At 46.0% G+C, this 21162-nt stretch overlaps 1 protein-coding gene across 1 annotated transcript in view; it reads right to left on the bottom strand.

Annotated features, from left to right (window-relative positions):
* Positions 1-21162, bottom strand: part of LOC137323450 (E3 ubiquitin-protein ligase MARCHF4-like) — a 148573-nt gene that overhangs the window by 109759 nt on the left and 17652 nt on the right. The gene's annotated exons all lie outside the window — the stretch shown is intronic.

The following is a 21162-nucleotide window of genomic DNA, read 5'->3' as shown; positions in this document are numbered from 1 at the left end:
CAGTCTTTACGGTAGAGGACACGAAGAATATCCCAACACTGGACAAACAGGGGGCTCTCGGGGGGTAGGAGCTAAATACGATTAAAATCACTAAGGAATTGGTACTCAGTAAATTAATGGGACTCAAGGCGGATAAATCCCCTGGACCTGATGGCTTCCATCCTAGGGTCTTGAGGGAAGTGGCAGTCGGGATTGTGGATGCTTTGGTAATAATTTTCCAAAATTCTCTGGACTCAGCAAAGGTCCTGGCAGATTGGAAAACTGCTAATGTAACACTGTTATTTAAAAAGGGTAGTAGGCAGAAGGCTGGAAATTATAGACCAGTTAGCCTAACATCTGTGGTGGGTAAAATTTTGGAGTCTATTATTAAGGAGACAGCAGCGGAACATTTGGATAAACATAATTTAATAGGACAAAGTCAGCATGGCTTTATGAAGGGGAAGTCATGTCTGACAAATTTGCTTGAGTTCTTTGAAGACATAACGTACAGGGTGGATAAAGGGGAACCAGTGGACGTAGTGTATTTAGACTTCCAGAAGGCATTCGACAAGGTGCCACATAAAAGATTATTGCTCAAGATAAAGAATCACTGGATTGGGGGTAATATTCTGGCATGGGTGGAGGATTGGTTATCTAACAGGAAGCAGAGAGTTGGAACAAATGGTTCATTCTCGGACTGGCAACCAGTAACCAGTGGTGTTCCGCAGGGGTCGGTGCTGGGTCCCCAACTCTTTACAATCTATATTAACGATTTGGAGGAGGGGACCGAGTGTAACATATCAAAGTTTGCAGATGATACAAAGATGGGAGGGAAAGTAGAGAGTGAGGAGGACATAAAAGCCCTACAAGGGGATATAGACAGGCTGGGTGAGTGGGCGGAGATTTGGCAGATGCAATACAATATTGGATAATGTGAGGTTATGCACTTTGGCAGGAAAAATCAGAGAGCAAGTTATTATCTTAATAGCGAGAAACTGGAAAGTACTGCAGTACAAAGGGATCTGGGGGTCCGAGTGCAAGAAAATCAAAAAGTTAGTATGCAGGTGCAGCAGGTGATCAAGAAGGCCAACGGAATGTTGGCCTTTATTGCTAGGGGGATAGAATATAAAAACAGGGAGGTATTGCTGCAGTTATATAAGGTATTGGTGAGACCGCACCTGGAATACTGCATACAGTTTTGGAGTCCATACTTAAGAAAAGACAAACTTGCTGTCGAGGCAGTACAAAGAAAGTTCACTCGGTTAATCCCGGGGATGAGGGGGTGGACATATGAGGAGAGGTTGAGTAGATTGGGACTCTTCTCATTGGAGTTCAGAAGAATGAGAGGCGATCTTATTGAAACATATAAGAATGTGAAGGGGCTTGATCGGGTGGATGCGGTAAGGATGTTCCCAAGGATGGGTGAAACGAGAACTCGGGGGCATAATCTTAGAATAAGGGGCTGCTCTTACAAAATTGAGATGAGGAGAAACTTCTTCACTCAGAGGGTGATAGGTCTGTGCAATTTGCTGCCCCAGCAAGCTGTGGAAGCGACATCATTAAATAAATTTAAAACAGAAATAGACAGTTTCCTCAAAGTAAAGGGAATTAGGGGTTACGGGGAGCGGGCAAGAAATTGGACATGAATTTAAATTTGAGATTAGGATCAGATCAGCCATGATCTTATTGAATGGCGGAGCATGCTCGAGGGGCCGATTGGCCTACTCCTGCTCCTATTTCTTATGTTCTCATGTTCTTGTATTTGGGAAGGACAGGCAAAAAGGAAAAGGAGGTGGTGTGGCATTGTTAGTAAAGGATGAAATCAGAGCAATACTGAGAAAGGATATTGGCTCAGAAAATCAAGATGTAGAATCAGTCTGGGTGGAGTTAAGAAGCACCAAGGGGCAGAAAACACTGGTGGGAGTTGTCGATAGGCCTCCAAACAGTAAGAACATAAGAACATAAGAAATAGGAGCAGGAGTAGGCCAATCGGCCCCTCGAGCCTGCTCCGCCATTCAATAAGATCATGGCTGATCTGATCGCAACTTCAAAACTAAATTCATGTCCAATTTCCTGCCCGCTCCCCGTAACCCCTAATTCCCTTTACTTCCAGGAAACTATCTATTTCTGTTTTAAATTTATTTAATGATGGAGCTTCCACAGCTTCCTGGGGCAGCAAATTCCACAGACCTACCACCCTCTGAGTGAAGAAGTTTCTCCTCATCTCAGTTTTGAAAGAGCAGCCCCTTATTCTAAGATAATGCCTCCTCGTTCTAGTTTCACCCATCCTTGGGAACATCCTTACCGCATCCACCCGATCAAGCCCCTTCACAATCTTATATGTTTCAATAAGATCGCCTCTCATTCTTCTGAACTCCAATGAGTAGAGTCCCAATCTACTCAACCTCTCCTCATATGTCCGCCCCCTCATCCCCGGGATTAACCGAGTGAACCTTCTTTGTACTGCCTCGAGAGCAAGTATGTCTTTTCTTAAGTATGGACACCAAAACTGTATGCAGTATTCCAGGTGCGGTCTCACCAATACCTTATATAACTGCAGCAATACCTCCCTGTTTTTATATTCTATCCCCCTAGCAATAAAAGCCAACATTCCGTTGGCCTTCTTGATCACCTGCTGCACCTGCATACTAACCTTTAGATTTTCTTGCACTAAGACCCCCAGATCCCTTTGTACTGCAGCACTTTCCAGTTTCTCGCCATTGAGATAATAACTTGCTCTCCGATTTTTCCTGCCAAAGTGCATAACCTCACATTTTCCAACATTATATTGCATCTGCCAAATCTCCGCCCACTCACCCAGCCTGTCTATATCCCCTTGTAGTTTTTTTATGTCCTCCTCACTCTCTACCTTCCCTCCCATCTTTGTATCATCTGCAAACTTTGATATGTTGCACTCGGTCCCCTCCTCCAAATCGTTAATGTAGATTGTAAAGAGTTGGGAACCCAGCACCGACCCCTGCGGAACACCACTGGTTACTGGTTGCCAGTCCGAGAATGAACCATTTGTTCCAACTCTCTGCTTCCTGTTAGATAACCAATCCTCCACCCATGCCAGAATATTATCCCCAATCCAGTGATTCTTTATCTTGAGCAATAATCTTTTATGTGGCACCTTGTCGAATGCCTTCTGGAAGTCTAAATACACGACGTCCACTGGTTCCCCTTTATTCACCCTGCACGTTTTATCCTCAAAGAACTCAAGCAAATTTGTCAGACATGACTTCCCCTTCGTAAAGCCATACTGACTTTGTCCTATTAAATTATGTTTATCCAAATGTTCCGTTACTGTCTCCTTAATAATAGACTCCAAAATTTTACCCACCACAGATGTTAGGCTAACTGGTCTACAATTTCCAGCCTTCTGCCTACTACCCTTTTTAAATAAGGGTGTTCCATTAGCAGTTTTCCAATCTGCCGGGACCTTTGCCGAGTCCAGAGAATTTTGGAAAATTATTACCAAAGCATCCACAATCCCTGCTGCCACTTCCCTCAAGACCCTGGGATGTAAGCCATCAGGTCCAGGGGATTTATCCGCCTTGAGTCCCATTAATTTACTGAGTACCAATTCCTTAGTGATTTTAATCGTATTTCGCTCCTCCCCCCCAGAGCCCCCTGTTTGTCCAGTGTTGGGATATTCTTAGTAGTAGTTATGTAGGGGATGGGATCAAACAGGAAATTAGAGATGCATGAAACAATGGTACCACAGTAATCATTTTTTTTATTCGTTCCTGGGATGTGGGCGTCGCTGGCGAGGCCGGCATTTATTGCCCATCCCTAATTGCCCTTGAGAAGGTGGTGGTGAGCCGCCTTCTTGAACCGCTGCAGTCCGTGTGGTGAAGGTTCTCCCACAGTGCTGTTAGGAAGGGAGTTCCAGGATTTTGACCCAGTGACAATGAAGGAACGGCGATATATTTCCAAGTCAGGATGGTGTGTGACTTGGAGGGGAACGTGCAGGTGGTGTTGTTCCCATGTGCCTGCTGCTCTTGTCCTTCTAGGTGGTAGAGGTCGCGGGTTTGGGAGGTGCTGTCGAAGAAGCCTTGGCGAGTTGCTGCAGTGCATCCTGTGGATGGTACACACTGCAGCCACAGTGTGCCGGTGGTGAAGGGAGTGAATGTTTAGGGTGGTGGATGGGGTGCCAATCAAGCGGGCTGCTTTATCTTAGATGGTGTCGAGCTTCTTGAGTGTTGTTGGAGCTGCACTCATCCAGGCAAGTGGAGAGTATTCCATCACACTCCTGACTTGTGCCTTGTCGATGGTGGAAAGACTTTGGGGAGTCAGGAGGTGAGTCACTCGCCGCAGAATACCCAGCCTCTGACCTGCTCTCGTAGCCACAGTATTTACATGGCTGGTCCAGTTAAGTTTCTGGTCAATGGTGACCCCCAGGATGTTGATGGTGGGGGATTCGGCGATGGTAATGCCATTGAATGTCAAGGGGAGGTGGTTAGACTCTCTTTTGTTGGAGATGGTCATTGCCTGGCACTTATCTGGCGCAAATGTTACTTGCCACTTGTGAGCCCAAGCCTGGATGTTGTCCAGGTCTTGCTGCATGCAGGCTCGGACTGCTTCATTATCTGAGGGGTTGCGAATGGAACTGAACACTGTGCAGTCATCAGCGAACATCCCTATTTCTGACCTTATGATGGAGGGAAGGTCATTGATGAAGCAGCTGAAGATGGTTGGGCCTAGGACACTGCCCTGAGGAACTCCTGCAGCAATGTCCTGGGGCTGAGATGATTGGCCTCCAACAACCACTACCATCTTTCTTTGTGCTTGGTATGACTCCAGCCACTGGAGAGTTTCCCCCCTGATTCCCATTGACTTCAATTTTACTAGGGCTCCTTGGTGCCACACTCGGTCAAATGCTGCCTTGATGTCAAGGGCAGTCACTCTCACCTTACCTCTGGAATTCAGCTCTTTTGTCCATGTTTGGACCAAGGCTGTAATGAGGTCTGGAGCCGAGTGGTCCTGGCGGAACCCAAACTGAGCATCGGTGAGCAGGTTATTGGTGAGTAAGTGCCACTTGATAGCACTGTCGACGACACCTTCCATCACTTTGCTGATGATTGAGAGTAGACTGATGGGGCGGTAATTGGCCGGATTGGATTTGTCCTGCTTTTTGTGGACAGGACAGACCTGGGCAATTTTCCACATTGTCGGGTAGATGCCAGTGTTTTAGCTGTACTGGATCAGCCTGGCGAGAGGCGCAGTTAGTTCTGGAGCACAAGTCTTCAGCACGACAGCTGGGATGTTGTCGGGGCACATAGCCTTTGCTGTATCCAGTGCACTCAGCCGTTTCTTGATATCACGTGGAGTGAATCGAATTGCCTGAAGACTGGCTTCTGTGATGGTGGGGATATCGGGAGGAGGCCGAGATGGATCATCCACTCGGCACTTCTGGCTGAAGATGGTTGCAAACGCTTCAGCCTTGTCTTTTGCACTCACGTGCTGGACTCCGCCATCATTGAGGATGGGGATGTTTACAGAGCCTCCTCCTCCCGTTAGTTGTTTAATTATCCACCACCATTCACGACTGGATGTGGCAGGACTGCAGAGCTTTGATCTGATGCGTTGGTTGTGGAATCGCTTAGCTCTGTCTATAGCATGTTGCTTCCGCTGTTTAGCATGCATGCAGTCCTGAGTTGTAGCTTCATCAGGTTGGCACCTCATTTTTAGGTGCGCCTGGTGCTGCTCCTGTCATGCTCTTCTGCACTCCTCATTGAACCAGGGTTGATCCCCTGGCTTGTTGGTAATGGTAGAGTGAGGAATATGCCGGGCCATGAGGTTACAGATTGTGCTGGAATACAATTCTGCTGCTGCTGATGGCCCACAGCGCCTCATGGATGCCCAGTTTTGAGCTGCTAGATCTGTTCTGAATCTATCCCATTTAGCACGGTGGTAGTGCCACACAACACGTTGGACGGTGTCTTCAGTGCGAAGACGGGACTTCATCTCCACGAGGACTGTGCGGTGGTCACTCCTACCAGTACTGTCATGGACAGATGCATTTGCGACAGGTGGATTGGTGAGGACAAGGTTAAGTAAGTTTCTCCCTCGTGTTGGTTCGCTCACCACCTGCCGCAGGCCCAGTCTAGCAGCTATGTCCTTCAAGACTCGGCCAGCTCGGTCAGTAGTGGTGCTACCGAGCCACCCTTGGTGATGGACATTGAAGTCCCCCACCCAGAGTACATTCTGTGCTCTTGCTACCCTCAGTGCTTCCTCCAAGTGGTGCTCAACATGGAGGAGGACTGATTCATCAGCTGAGGGAGGGCGATAGGTGGTAATCAGCAGGAGGTTTCCTTGTCCATGTTTGACCTGATGCCATGAGATTTCATGGGGTCCAGAGTCAATGTTGAGGACTCCCAGGGCCACTCCCTCCTGACTGTATATCACTGTACCGCCACCTCTGGTGGGTCTGTTCTGCTGGTGGGTCAGGACATAGCCAGGGATGGTGATGGAAGAGTCTGGGACGTTGGCTGAAAGGTATGATTCTGTGAGTACCACTATGTCAGGCTGTTGCTTGACTAGTCTGTGGGACAGCTCTCCCAATTTTGGCACAAGTCCCCAGATGTTCGTGAGGAGGACTTTGCAGTGTCGACTGGGCTTGGTTTGCCTTTGTCGTGTCCGGTGCCTAGTGGTCTGATGCCGGGTGGTCCATCCGGTTTTATTCATGGGTGACTACATATAGACTGGCCAAACCAAATTAGCAATAATACTGTGGAGGATGAATTCCTGGAGTGTGTACGAGATTTTTTTTTAGACCAGAATGTTGAGGAGCCAACCAGGGAACAGGCTATCCTAGATTGGGTATTGAGCAATGAGAAGGGGTTAATTAATAATCTTGTTGTGCGGGGTGCTTTCGGGAAGAGTGACCATAATATGGTAGAATTATTCATTGGATGGAAAGTGAAGTAGTCCAATCTGAAACTAGGGTCCTAAATCTAAACCAAGGAAACTACGAAGGTATGAGGAGTGAATTGGCTATGATAGATTGGGGAGCTTCATTAAAAGGCATGACGGTGGATAGGCAATGGCTGACATTTAAGGAACGAATGCATGAATTGCAACAATTATGCATTCCTTTCTGGCGCAAAAACACAAAAGGAAAAGCGGCCCACCCATGGCTAATAAAAGAAATTAATGATCGTATTAGATCCAAAGAGGAGTCATATAAAGTTGCCAGAAAAAGTAGCAAGCCTGAGGATTGGGAGCAGTTTAGAATTCAGCAAAAAAGGACCAAGAGATTGATTAAGAGGGGAAAAATAGAGTATGAGAGTAAACTTGCAAGGAACATAAAAGTGGACTGTAAAAGCTTCTACAAGTATGTAAAAAGAAAAAGATTAGTGAAGACAAATGTAGGTCCCTTCCAGTCAGAAACGGGAGAATTTATAATGGGGAACAGGGAAATGACAGAGCAATTAAACAAATACTTTGGTTCTGTCTTCACGGAAGAGGACACAAATAACTTCCCAGAAATGCTAGGGAACCAAGGGACTAGTGAGAAGGAGGAATTAAAGGAAATTAGTATTGGTAAAAAAATAGTGTTGGAGAAATTAATGGGACTGAAAGCCGATAAATCCCCAGGACCTGATAATCTGCATCCCAGAGTATTTAAAGAGGTAGCCATGGAAATAGTGGATGCATTAGTTGTCATCTTCCAAAATTCAATAGATTACAAACAGTTCCTGCAGATTGGAGGGTGGCAAATGTTACCTCACTATTTAAAAAAGGAGGGAGAGAGAAATCAGGGAACTACAGACCAGTTAGCCTAACATCAGTAGCAGGGAAAATGCTGGAGTCCATTATAAAGGATGTGATAACAGGACACTTAGAAAATATCAACGGGATTAGACAAAGTCAACATGGGTTTATGAAAGGGAAATCATGTTTGACAAACCGACTGGAGTTTTTTGAGGATGTAACTGGTAGAATAGATAGGGGAGAACCAGTGGATGTGGTTTATTTGGATTTTCAGAAGGCCTTTGATAAATTCCCACACAAGAGGTTAGTGTGCAAAATTAAAGCTCATGGGATTGGGGGGAATATACTGGCATGGATTGAGAATTGGTTAATAGACAGGAAACAGAGAGTAGGAATAAATGGGTCTTTTTCGGGGTGGCAGGCAGTGACTAGTGGGGTACCGCAGGGATCAGTGCTTGGGCCCCAGCTATTCACAATATATAGCAGTGATTTGGATAAGGGAAGCAAATGTAATATTTCCAAGTTTGCTGATGACACAAAACTAGGTGGGATCGTGAGTTGTGAGGAGGATGCAAAGAGGCTTCAAGGCGATTTAGACAAGTTGAGTGAGTGGGCAAGAACATGGCAGATGCAGTATAATGTGGATAAATGTGAAGTTATCCACTTCGGAAGGAAAAACAGAAAGGCAGAGTATTATTTAAATGGTGATAGATTGGGAAATGTTGATGTACAAAGAGACCTGGGTGTCCTTGTACACCAGTCACTGAAAGCAAACATGCAGGTGCAGCAAGCAGTTAGGAAGGTAAATGGTATGTTGGCCTTCATTGCAAGAGGATTTGAGTACAGGAGCAAGGATGTCTTACTGCAGTTATACAGGGCCTTGGTGAGACCAGACCTGGAGTATTGTGTGCAGTTTTGGTCTCCTTACCTAAGAAAGGATATACTTGCCATAGAGGGAGTGCAGCGAAGGTTCACCAGACTGATCCCTGGGATGGCAGGACTATCGTATGAGGAGAGATTGGGTCAACTCGGCCTGTATTCACTCGAGTTTAGAAGAATGAGAGGGGATCTCATTGAAACGTATAAAATTCGGACAGGGCTAGACAGACTAGATGCAGGGAGGGTGTTTCCCCTGGCTGGGGGGTCCAGAACGAGGGGTCACAGTCTCAGGATACGGGGTAGGTCATTTAGGATTGAGATGAGGAGAAATTTCTTCACTCAGAGGGTGGTGAACCTGTGGAATTCTCTACCACGTCACTGAATATATTTAAGAAGGAGCTAGATAGATTTCGAGGCACAAAAGGCATCAAGGGGTATGGGGAGAGAGTGGGAATATGGTATTGAGATAGAGAATCAGCCAAGATGATTTTGAATAGCTGAGCAGGCTCGAAGGGCCAAATGGCTCCTATTTTCTATGTTTCTATATGTGGGACCTTGTCAAACGCCTTGCAAAAATCCATGTAGACTAAATCAATTGGGCTACTCACATCGATCCTCCTTGTCACCGTCTCGAAAAATTCAATCAAGTTAGTCAAACACGACCTCCCCTTAACAAATCTGTGCTGACTGTCCTTCATTAGTCTGTGCCTTTCTAAATGACATCCAGGGGGCTCTAGATTGGGCAGCCTCTTCCTTTTTCTTTGTGGGAACATGTTTACAAAACTAAAGTGGCAGGGGGTTGGGAACCTGAGCAGGGAGAGAGAGGAAAGCGTAACAGGAAGGGACAGAAGGTATGGAGTAATAGGTAAAGTGTTAAAAAAGGAAAAAGCAGGAACTAAGCGTCACAAAACAGATTTGAAAGTTCTTTATCTGAATGCACGTAGCATTCGTAATAAAATGGACGAGTTAACGGCACAAATAACTACGTATGGGTATGATCTTGTGGCCATTACAGAAACATGGCTGCAGGGTGACAACGACTGGGAATTAAATATGCCAGGGTATTTAACAATCAGGAAGGACAGGCAGGAAGGAAGGGGAGGTGGGGTGGCTATGTTAATAAAGGAAGGAATCACTGTAATACAGAGAAATGATATTGGGACAAAGCATCAAGATAATGAAACAGTTTGGGTGGAGATAAGGAATAATAAGGGAAAAAAAACATTAGTGGGCGTAGTATATAGGCCTCCTAATAGTTGCAACTCTGCTGGAAGAAGTATTAATCAGGAGATAGTCGGGGCATGTAATAAGGGAACAGCCATAATTATGGGGGATTTTAATTATCATATTAACTGGACAAATCAAATTGGGCAGAGCAGCCTTGAGGACGAGTTCATTGAGTGCATCAGGGATGGATTTCTTGAGCAGTATGTAACTGATCCTACAAGGGGGCAGGCAACCTTGGACCTGGTCCTGTGTAATGAGTCAGGATTAATTAATAATGTCCTAGTTAAGGATCCCCTTGGAACGAGCGACCACAACATGGTTGAATTCCATATCCAATTAGAGGGTGAGAAGGTTGATTCTCAAACAAGCGTACTGAGCTTGAATAAAGGAGACTATGATGGTATGAGAGCGGAATTGATTAAAGTGGACTGGGAAAATAGATTAAAGGGTAAGACGGTACATGAGCAGTGGTGTTCATTTAGGGAGTTATTTTACAGCTTTCAAAATAAATATATTCCACTGAGGAAAAAAGGGTGTAAAAGAAATGACAGCCACCCGTGGCTAAGTAAAGAAATCAAGGATAGTATCCGACTAAAAACAAGGACATATAAGGTAGCCAAACTTAGTGGGAGGATAGAAGATTGGGAATTCTTCAAAAGACAGCAAAAAGTAACTAAAGGATTGATTAAGAAAGGGAAGTTAGATTATGAAAAGAAATTAGCAAAAAATATAAAAACAGATAGCAAGAGTTTCTATAGTTATATAAAAAGAAAAAGGGTGGCTAAGGCAAACATAGGTCCCTTAGAGGATGAGACCGGGAAATTAATGGTGGGAAACATGGAGATGGCAAAAATGCTGAACAAATATTTTGTTTCAGTCTTTACAGTAGAGGACACTAAGAATATCCCAACACTGGACAAACAGGGGACTCTACGGGGGGAGGAGCTAAATACGATTAAAATCACTCAAGAGATGGTACTCAGTAAAATAATGGGACTCAAGGCGGATAAATCCCCTGGACCTGATGGCTTCCATCCTAGGGTCTTGAGGGAAGTGGCAGTAGGGATTGTGGATGCTTTGGTGATAGTTTTCCAAAATTCCCTGGACTCAGGAGAGGTCCCGGCAGATTGGAAAACTGCTAATGTAACACCGTTATTTAAAAAGGGTAGTAGGCAGAAGGCTGGAAATTATAGGCCAGTTAGCTTAACATCTGTGGTGGGTAAAATTTTGGAGTCTATTATTAAGGAGACAGTAACGGAACATTTAGATAAGCATAATTTAATAGGACAAAGTCAGCATGGCTTTATGAAGGGGAAGTCATGTCTGACAAATTTGCTTGAGTTCTTCGAGGATATAATGTATAGGGTGGATAAAGGGGAACCAGTGGACGTAGTGTATTTAGACTTCCAGAAGGCATTCGACAAGGTGCCACATAAAAGATTATTACTTAAGATAAAAAATCACGGGATTGGGGGTAATATTCTGGCATGGGTGGAGGATTGGTTATCAAACAGGAAGCAGAGAGTTGGGATAAATGGTTCATTTTCGGACTGGCAACCAGTCACCAGTGGTGTTCCACAGGGGTCAGTGCTGGGTCCCCAACTCTTTACAATCTATATTAACGATTTGGAGGAGGGGACCGAGTGCAACATATCAAAATTTGCAGATGATACAAAGATGGGAGGGAAAGTAGAGAGTGAGGAGGACATAAAAAACCTGCAAGGGGATATAGACAGGCTGGGTGAGTGGGCGGAGATTTGGCAGATGCAATATAATATTGGAAAATGTGAGGTTATGCACTTTGGCAGGAAAAATCAGAGAGCAAGTTATTTTCTTAATGGCGAGAGACTGGAAAGTAGTGCAGTACAAAGGGATCTGGGGGTCCTAGTGCAAGAAAATCAAAAAGTTGGTATGCAGGTGCAGCAGGTGATCAAGAAAGCCAACGGAATGTTGGCTTTTATTGCTAGGGGGATAGAATATAAAAACAAGGAGGTATTGCTGCAGTTATATAAGGTATTGGTGAGACCGCACCTGGAATACTGCATACAGTTTTGGTCTCCATACTTAAGAAAAGACATACTTGCTCTCGAGGCAGTACAAAGAAGGTTCACTCGGTTAATCCCGGGGATGAGGGGGCGGACATATGAGGAGAGGTTGAGTAGATTGGGACTCTACTCATTGGAGTTCAGAAGAATGAGAGGCGATCTTATTGAAACATATAAGATTGTGAAGGGTCTTGATCGGGTGGATGCAGTAAGGATGTTCCCAAAGATGGGTGAAACTAGAACTTGGGGGCATAATCTTAGAATAAGGGGCTGCTCTTTCAAAACTGAGATGAGGAGAAACTTCTTCACTCAGAGGGTGGTAGGTCTGTGGAATTTGCTGCCCCAGGAAGCTGTGGAAGCTACATCATTAGATAAATTTAAAACAGAAATAGACAGTTTCCTAGAAGTAAAGGGAATTAGGGGTTATGGGGAGCGGGCAGGAAATTGGACATGAATCATAGAATCATAGAATCATAGAAGTTACAACATGGAAACAGGCCCTTCGGCCCAACATGTCCATGTCGCCCAGTTTATACCACTAAGCTAGTCCCAATTGCCTGCACTTGGCCCATATCCCTCTATACCCATCTTCCCCATGTAACTGTCCAAATGCTTTTTAAAAGACAAAATTGTACCCGCCTCTACTGAGTTCGGATCGGTCAATGCCCTGTGGGTGGCGGAGAGGGCCCAGGGGCTATGTGGCCGGGTCCTGCTCCGACTTCTTGTGTTCTTTAGATTTGTGGTTGGGATCAGATCAGCCATGATCTTATTGAATGGCGGAGCAGGCTCGAGGGGCCGATTGGCCTACTCCTGCTCCAATTTCTTATGTTCTTATGTTCTTATGTACCTTGAATCACCCCCTCGAACGCCTCCCACTGCTCTGACACTGATTTACCTTCAAGTAGCTGTTTCCAGTTTACTTCTGCTAAATCACTTCTCAGTTTAGTAAAATTGGCCTTTCCCCAGTTGAAAACTCTAACTCTTGCTCTGTCTTTGTCCTTTTCCATAACTATGCTAAAACTAACTGTATTATGATCACTACCACCAAACTGCTCTCCCACTGCGGCTTCTTCCACTTGCCCCTCTTTATTTCCTAGAACTAAATCCAGAACTGCCTCCCCTCTCATTGGCCTTGCTATATATTGGCTAAAAAAATTCTTCTGTATACAATTTAAGAATTCTGCGTCCGCTATACCATTCACACCGTTTGTATCCCAGTTAATATTAGGGTAGGGGAGGAAAAACAATGGGAGAGCAATAGTGATAGGGGATTCCATCGTAAGGGGAACAGATAGGCATTTCTGCGGCCGCAGACGTGACTCCAGGATGGTATGTTGCCTCCCTGGTGCTAGGGTCAAGGATGTCACGGAGTGGCTGCAGGACATTCTTAAGGGGGAGGGTGAACAGCCAGAGGTCGTGGTCCATATCGGTACCAACGACATCGGAAAAAAAAGGGATGAGGTCCTGCAAGCAGAATATAGGGAGTTAGGAAATAAATTAAAAAGCAGGACCTCTAAGGTAGTAATCTCAGGATTACTCCCAGTGCCACGTGCTATCGAGAGCAGAAATAGGAGAATAGACCAGATGAATGCGTGGCTTGAGAGATGGTGTAGGAGGGAGGGGTTTAAATTCTTGAGGCATTGGGACCGATTCTGGGAAAGGCGGGACCTGTACAAGCTGGACGGGTTGCACCCAAGCAGAACTGGGACCAATATCCTCACGGGGGCATTTGCTAGTTCTGTTGGGGAGGGTTTAAACTAGTATGGCAGGGGGATGGAACCAAAGGGCAGGTACAGATAGGTCAAATTCAGACCAGGAAACGGGAAGCAGAAAAGCAGTTAGTGACGTAGTTAGCGACTCAGAAAGGCAAAAGAAGCAAAGGTTAAATAGTGTTCAGCACAGGAATTTGACGGGGTTAAAGGGGATATACCTCAATGCAAGGAGTATTACAAACAAAGCAGATGAGCTAAGGGCACAGATAGACACATGGCAGAATGATATCATTGCTATAACGGAAACCTGGCTTAAAGAGGGGGATAATTGGCAGCTCAATATCCCTGGATATAGAGTTTTCAGGCAGGATAGAGTGGGTGATAAAAAAGGACGGGGGTAGCATTATTGGTTAAAGAATCAATTCCATTTGTGAGAAGGGATGATCTGCTAAATGGATCATCAATCGAGGCCACATGGATTGAGCTAAGAAATAAAAAAGGGGCAGTCACACTACTAGGAGTGTACTATAGACCCCCGAATAGCGAAAGGGAGATAGAAGAACAAATATGTCGGCAAATTTCTGAGTGCAAAAATAAGAGGGCAATAATAGTCGGGGACTTCAACTACCCTAACATCAACTGGGATTCAAACAGTGTGAGGGGCACAGAGGGCGCAAAATTCTTGATCAGTGTCCAGGAGAACCTTTTTAGCCAGTACGTGACAAGCCCAACAAGAGGGGATGCAATTCTAGATTTAGTCCTGGGAAATAAAGATGGGCAAGTGAAGTGACAGTGAGTGACCGTATTGGGGATAGCGACCAGAATTCAGTTAGTTTTAGCATTATTATGGAAAAGGACAGAATTAAATCAGGAGTAAACGTTTTAAATTGGAGGAAAGCAAATTTTAAAGAACTAAGAGGTGATTTAGCAGAAGTGGACTGGACACAACTACTTGAGGGGAAATCAGCGGCAAGCCAGTGGGAGGCACTAAAAAGTGAAATTCTACGGGTACAATGCAGACACATCCCCTCAAAGAAAAAGGGTGGCACTGCCAAATTTAGAGCCCTCTGGTTGTCTCGAAGTATAGAGGGCAAGATAAAGCAGAAAAAGAAAGCTTATGACTGTCACAGAAAACTAAATACTGCAGAAAGCCTAGAGGAGTATAGAAAGTACAGGGATGACGTAAAAAAGGAAATAAGGAAAGCAAAGAGAGGGCATGAAAAAATATTAGCAAGTAAGATTAAAGAAAACCCAAAGATGTTTTATCAGTACAATCTGGCCAATTACCGCCCCATCAGTCTAATCTCAATCATCAGCAAAGTGATGGAAGGTGTCGTCGACAGTGCTATCAAGCGGCACTTACTCACCAATAACCTGCTCACCGATGCTCAGTTTGGGTTCCGCCAGGACCACTCGGCTCCGGACCTCATTACAGCCTTGGTCCAAACATGGACAAAAGAGCTGAATTCCAGAGGTGAGGTGAGAGTGACTGCCCTTGACATCAAGGCAGCATTTGACCGAGTGTGGCACCAAGGAGCCCTAGTAAAATTGAAGTCAATGGGAATCAGGGGGAAAACTCTCCAGTGGCTGGAGTCATACCTAGCACAAAGGAAGATGGCAATGGTTGTTGGAGGCCAAACATCTCAGCCCCAGGACATTGCTGCAGGAGTTCCTCAGGGCAGTGACTTAGGCCCAACCATCTTCAGCTGCTTCATCAATGACCTTCCCTCCATCATAAGGTCAGAAAAGGGGGATGTTCACTGATGATTGCACAGTGTTCAGTTCCATTCGCAACCACTCAAATAATGAAGCAGTCCGAGCCTGCATGCAGCAAGACCTGGACAACATCCAGGCTTGGGCTCATAAGTGGCAAGTAACATTCGCGCCAGACAAGTGCCAGGCAATGACCATCTCCAACAAGAGAGAGTCTAACCACCTCCCCTTGACATTCAACGGCATTACCATTGCCGAATCCCCCACCATCAACATCCTGGGGGTCACCATTGACCAGAAACTTAACTGGACCAGCCATATAAATACTGTGGCTACAAGAGCAGGTGAGAGGCTGGGTATTCTGTGGCGAGTAACGCACCTCCTAACTCCCCAAAGCCTTTCCACCATCGACAAGGCACAAGTCAGGAGTGTGATGGAATACTCTCCACTTGCCTGGATGAGTGCAGCTCCAACAACACTCAAGAAGCTCGACACCATCCAGGACAAAGGAGCCCGCTTGATTGGCACCCCATCCACCACCCTAAACATTCACTCCCTTCACCACCGGCGCAGAGTGGCTGCAGTGTGTACCATCCACAGGATGCACTGCAGCAACTCGCCAAGGCTTCTTCAACAGCACCTCTCAAACTCGCGACCTCTACCACCTAGAAGGACAAGAGCAGCAGACACATGGGAACAACACCACCTGCACGTTCCCCTCCAAGTCACACACCATCCCGACTTGGAAATATATCGCCGTTCCTTCATCGTCGCTGGGTCAAAATCCTGGAACTCCCTTCCTAACAGCACTGTGGGAGAACCTTCACCACACGGACTGCAGAGGTTCAAGAAGGCGGCTCACCACCACCTTGATACAAAGATGGGAGGGAAAGTGGAAAGTGAGGAGGACATAAAAAACCTACAGGGGGATATAGACAGGCTGGGTGAGTGGGCGGAGATTTGGCAGATGCAATACAATATTGGAAAATGTAAGGTGATGCACTTTGGCAGGAAAAATCAGAGAGCAAGTTATTATCTTAATGGCGAGAGACTGGAAAGTACTGCAGTACAAAGGGATCTGGGGGTCCTAGTGCAAGAAGATCAAAAAGTTAGTTTGCAGGTGCAGCAGGTGATCAAGAAGGCCAACGGAATGTTGGCTTTTATTGCTAGGGGGATAGAATATAAAAACAGGGAGGTATTGCTGCAGTTATATAAGGTATTGGTGAGACCGCACCTGGAATACTGCATACAGTTTTGGTCTCCACACTTAAGAAAAGACATACTTGCTCTCGAGGCAGTACAAAGAAGGTTCACTCGGTTAATCCCGGGGATGAGGGGGTGGACATATGAGGAGAGGTTGAGTAGATTGGGACTCTTCTCATTGGAGTTCAGAAAAATGAGAGGCGATCTTATTGAAACATATAAGATTGTGAAGGGTCTTGATCGGGTGGATGCGGTAAGGATGTTCCCAAGGATGGGTGAAACTAGAACTAGGGGGCATAATCTTAGAATAAGGGGCTGCTCTTTCAAAACTGAGATGAGGAGAAACTTCTTCACTCAGAGGGTAGTAGGTCTGTGGAATTTGCTGCCCCAGGAAGCTGTGGAAACTACATCATTAAATAAATTTAAAACAGAAATCGACAGTTTCCGAGAAGTAAAGGGAATTAGGGGTTACGGGGAGCGGGCAGGAAATTGGACATGAATTTAGTTTTGAAGTTGCGATCAGATCAGCCATGATCTTATTGAATGGCGGAGCAGGCTCGAGGGGCCGATTGGCCTACTCCTGTTCCTATTTCTTATGTTCTTATGTTCTCCAGGGCAATTAGGGATGGGCAATAAATGCCGGCCTCGCCAGCGACGCCCAGATCCCATGAACGAATAATAAAAAAATTAAGAACAAGAGGATAGCTAAGGAAAAGGTGGGACCTATCAGGGATGATTAGGGTAACTTATGTGTAGAAGCAGAGGATGTGGGTAGGGTTTTAAACGAATATTTTGTCTCCGTATTCAAAAAGGAAAGGGATGATCCAGACGTAGTAGTTAAAGAGGAGAGGTGTGAAATTTTGGATAAGGTAAACATTACGAGAGAGGAAGTACTAGAGGGACTGGAATCCTTGAAAGTTGATAAGTCACCAGGGCCGGATGGATTGTTTCCTAGGCTATTGAAGGAAGCCAGGGAGGAAATAGCGGATGCTCTGAGGATCATTTTCCAATCCTCACTCGATACAGGAGAGGTACCGGAGGACTGGAAGACTGCAAACGTAGTACCATTGTTTAAAAAGGGTACGAGGGAAAGGCCGAACAATTATAGGCCGGTCAGTCTTACCTCAGTGGTGGGCAAACTATTAGAATCAATACTGAGAGATAGGATAAACTGTCACTGGAAAAGCATGGTTTAATCAGAGATAGTCAGCATGGATTTGTTCAGGGAAAGTCATGCCTTACTAATCTGATTGAATTCTTTGAGGAAGTGACAAGGAAGATTGATGAGGGTAGTGCAGTGGATGTTGTCTACATGGATTTTAGTAAGGCATTTGACAAGGTCCCACATGGCAGACTGGTCAGAAAGGTAAAAGCCCATGGGATACAGGGAAATGTGGCAAATTGGATCCAAAATTGTCTCAGTAACAGGAAACAAGGGGTAAAAGTCGATGGATGTCTTTGCGAATGGAAATCCATTTCCAGTGGTGTGCCACAGGGCTCAGTGTTGGGTTCCTTGCTGTTTGTGGTATATATTAATGATTTTGACTTGAATGTAGGGGGCATGATTGGCAAATTTGCAGACGACACAAAAATTGGCCGTGTAGTTGATAGTGAAGAGGATAGCTGTAGACTCCAAGAAGATATCAATGGGTTGGTGGAGTGGGCAGAAAAGTGGCAAATGGAGTTCAACCTGGAGAAGTGTGAGGTAATGCACTTAGGGAGGGCAAACAGTAAAAGGGAATATGCAGTAAACGGGAATATATTGAGAGGGGTAGAGGAAGTGAAAGACCTTGGAGTGCATGTGCACAGGTCCCTGAAGGTGGCAGTACAGATAGATAAGGTTGTGAAGAAGGCATACGGAATGCTCTCCGTTATTAGCCGAGGTATAGATTACAAAAGCAGGGATGTAATGATAGAACTGTATAAAACGCTGGTAAGGACACAGCTGGAGTATTGTGCGCAGTTCTGGTCACCACATTACAGGAAGGACGTAATTGCTCTCGAGGGAGTGCAGAGAAGATTTACAAGAATGTTGCCAGGGCTTGAAAATTGCAGCTATGAGGAGAGATTGGATAGGCTGGGGTTGTTTTCCTTGGAGCAGAGGAGGCTGAGGGGAGACTTGATTGAGGTATAGAAAATTATGAGGGGCCCAGATAGAGTAGACAGGAAGTACCTGCTTCCCCTAGCGGAGAGTTCAAGAACTAGAGGACATAGATTTAAGCTGATTGGCGGAAGGATTAGAGGGGACATGAGGAAAAACTTTTTTACCCAGAGGGTGGTGGGTGTATGGAATTCACTGCCCGAATTGGTGGTAGAGGCAGGGACCCTCAACTCTTTTAAAAAGTACCTGGACCTGCACCTAAAGTGCTGTAAGCTGCAGGGCTACGGACCGGGTGCTGGAAGGTGGGATTAGAATGGGCACCTGGTTGTTCTTCGAGCCGGCGCGGACACGATGGGCCGAATGGCCCCCTTCTGTGCTGTTTTCTATGGTTCTATGGTTCTGTGGTTCTAGTTGAAATCCCCCTACTATTACTGCCCTATTGTTTTTGCACTTCTTTGAAATTTGCCTACACATTTGCTCCTCTATCTCCCTCTGACTGTTTGGGGTCTATAGTACACTTCCAGTCGAGTAATTGCCCCTTTTATTGTTCTTTAGCTCAACCCATAAAGCCTCATTCGATGATCCTTCTGAAATATCATCCCTCCTCACAACTGTAATTGTTTCCTTAAGCAAAATTGCCACCCTCCCCTTCTTTTTTATCCCCCTCTCTCTCACGTCTGAAAACTCTGTAACCAGGGACGTTGAGCTGCTATTCCTGCCCCTCTTTAAGCCATGTTTCAGCAATCGCTAAGACATCGTACTTGTACGTGTCTATCTGTGCCCTCAGCTCATCCGCCTTATTCACTAGACTCCTTGCATTGAGGTAAATACATTTAAGGACGGCCAAACTCCTCTGTTGTTTATTTTCTAACCTTTGTCGCCTCTGCCTTCCAGACTCACTCACTAATTTTCTGCCAATGGGTGGATTCAAGTCTTGGTGTTCACGATGAAGCACATGAAAGGGCACTTTCACAAAAGGGACTCAAGAATGGACAAGACGTGGCCGTCGTGGTGAGAATTATAAGATTTAATGTGCATTTAACAAAAAACAAATAGAAATGAGAAGTGTGACATTCCATCAGCCACCCTTGTGCAAACCATTAGTGATTACAAAAGCTTAGCCTTCCTCTTCCTCCCACTTCTACGTGATGCATCCCTGTAGCTTCAGCAGAGATAGTGGCAGGCTGCTCAGGTCCCTGCCCTGACTGCTGAGATGCTTTCGGCCTGTGCCCTCTGGAGCCCGTCGGGCCCCGCCAAAGACTGCTCCACCTACACCTGTGCAGGGGCAGACTCGACCATTGGGAAAGGAGGCAGCATTGTGGGTACTGGTTGAGAGGGGGGCAACGGGTGAGAGATGGGAGCGCTTTGAGTGGAGTCTCCACTTCCATGTTCCCTTTCGCCATCATCCCTCTCCTGGGCCAGGGTCACATCACTCCCATCACTCTGCTGGACAACAGCTTGGAGCACATCGATAACATGTTCTAAGGCCACGGCTAAATTATCTGTCTGCCTGTTTAAGGCAGCAGACATGTTGGCATCCAGAGTCTGCACGGCCGTTGTCAGGGCCTGCATGGACTCATTAGTGAGCTGTGCTTGAAGCTCAATGGAGGCGGCCATTCCCTCCATCACAGACATTCCCACACTTACCTGCGCCACCAATCCACCAACACTGGAGGTTGGACTCCTCCGTCCAATCCGCTATCGTGGAGAGAGAGCGTGACATGTTTTCCAGTACCTCACAAAGGTGCAGTTGTCCCTTGATCATTCTCATTCTCAACGATGGCCCCCAGGGTTCAGCATCTGTGTCCAGTTGAGCAGAGCTTGGAGAGGAGTGCGCCCACTGACATGGATTCTCCACAGCTGCCCCTGTCACCAGTGTCTGCTCGTGCATACTTGTGAATGGTGAATCACCAAGTGAAAACCCAACTATCTGCCCAACAGGACCCACCAAAGTGTGAGTATCTGTGCTGGTGCCTGGCTGGATATAATGTGACGCTGCATCCTCCGAGGCATGGAGCTCTCTTCCATGGCACCTGCCTCTTCATCAATCCTTGAAGGACCTGGAAGAGAGCATAAAGCAATATTAAATAATCATCGCAGAAGTTAGTTTGTGATGAGCGTACTGAGGTGTGCAACAGGTCAATCATTGATAACATCAATTCACAATGTGTGTGAGGGATCTTAAAGTTCTGTCACCAGCTGCTGGCGGGTTGCCAGTCTCCCCATCTCCGATGGCCAGGCATTGCACCGTCTGGCTCAGATCCAACACCTCCTCCTCCACATCTGTCCGACTCCTCTCCCATGCATTTTGCACTCTCTTCTCCTACAAGGGGAGAAAGAACAGACATGTGAGTGAGTGAGGGTGATGGGGTCACCCAATGGATGCATTGCTCTCGGTCAGGCTGACAATGAAAGAGATACATCAGAGGGTGAGTATCAGACAGATTCATCACATTGCATCCGGATTGGGGTGAGTGGGAGTGGTGGGTTCACAAATGGGGAGGTGAGGAAGTGCACAGAAAGTGAAGGAAAGTTGATGATGAGACTTAAGTGGGTGTGAGGAGTGATGTGATGGAGTAGGCTT

Source organism: Heptranchias perlo, chromosome 7, assembly GCF_035084215.1.
Source record: "Heptranchias perlo isolate sHepPer1 chromosome 7, sHepPer1.hap1, whole genome shotgun sequence".
NCBI lineage: Eukaryota > Metazoa > Chordata > Chondrichthyes > Hexanchiformes > Hexanchidae > Heptranchias > Heptranchias perlo.
The sequence above is the reverse complement of the archived record's forward strand: the minus strand, read 5'-3'. Positions and strand labels throughout refer to the sequence as shown.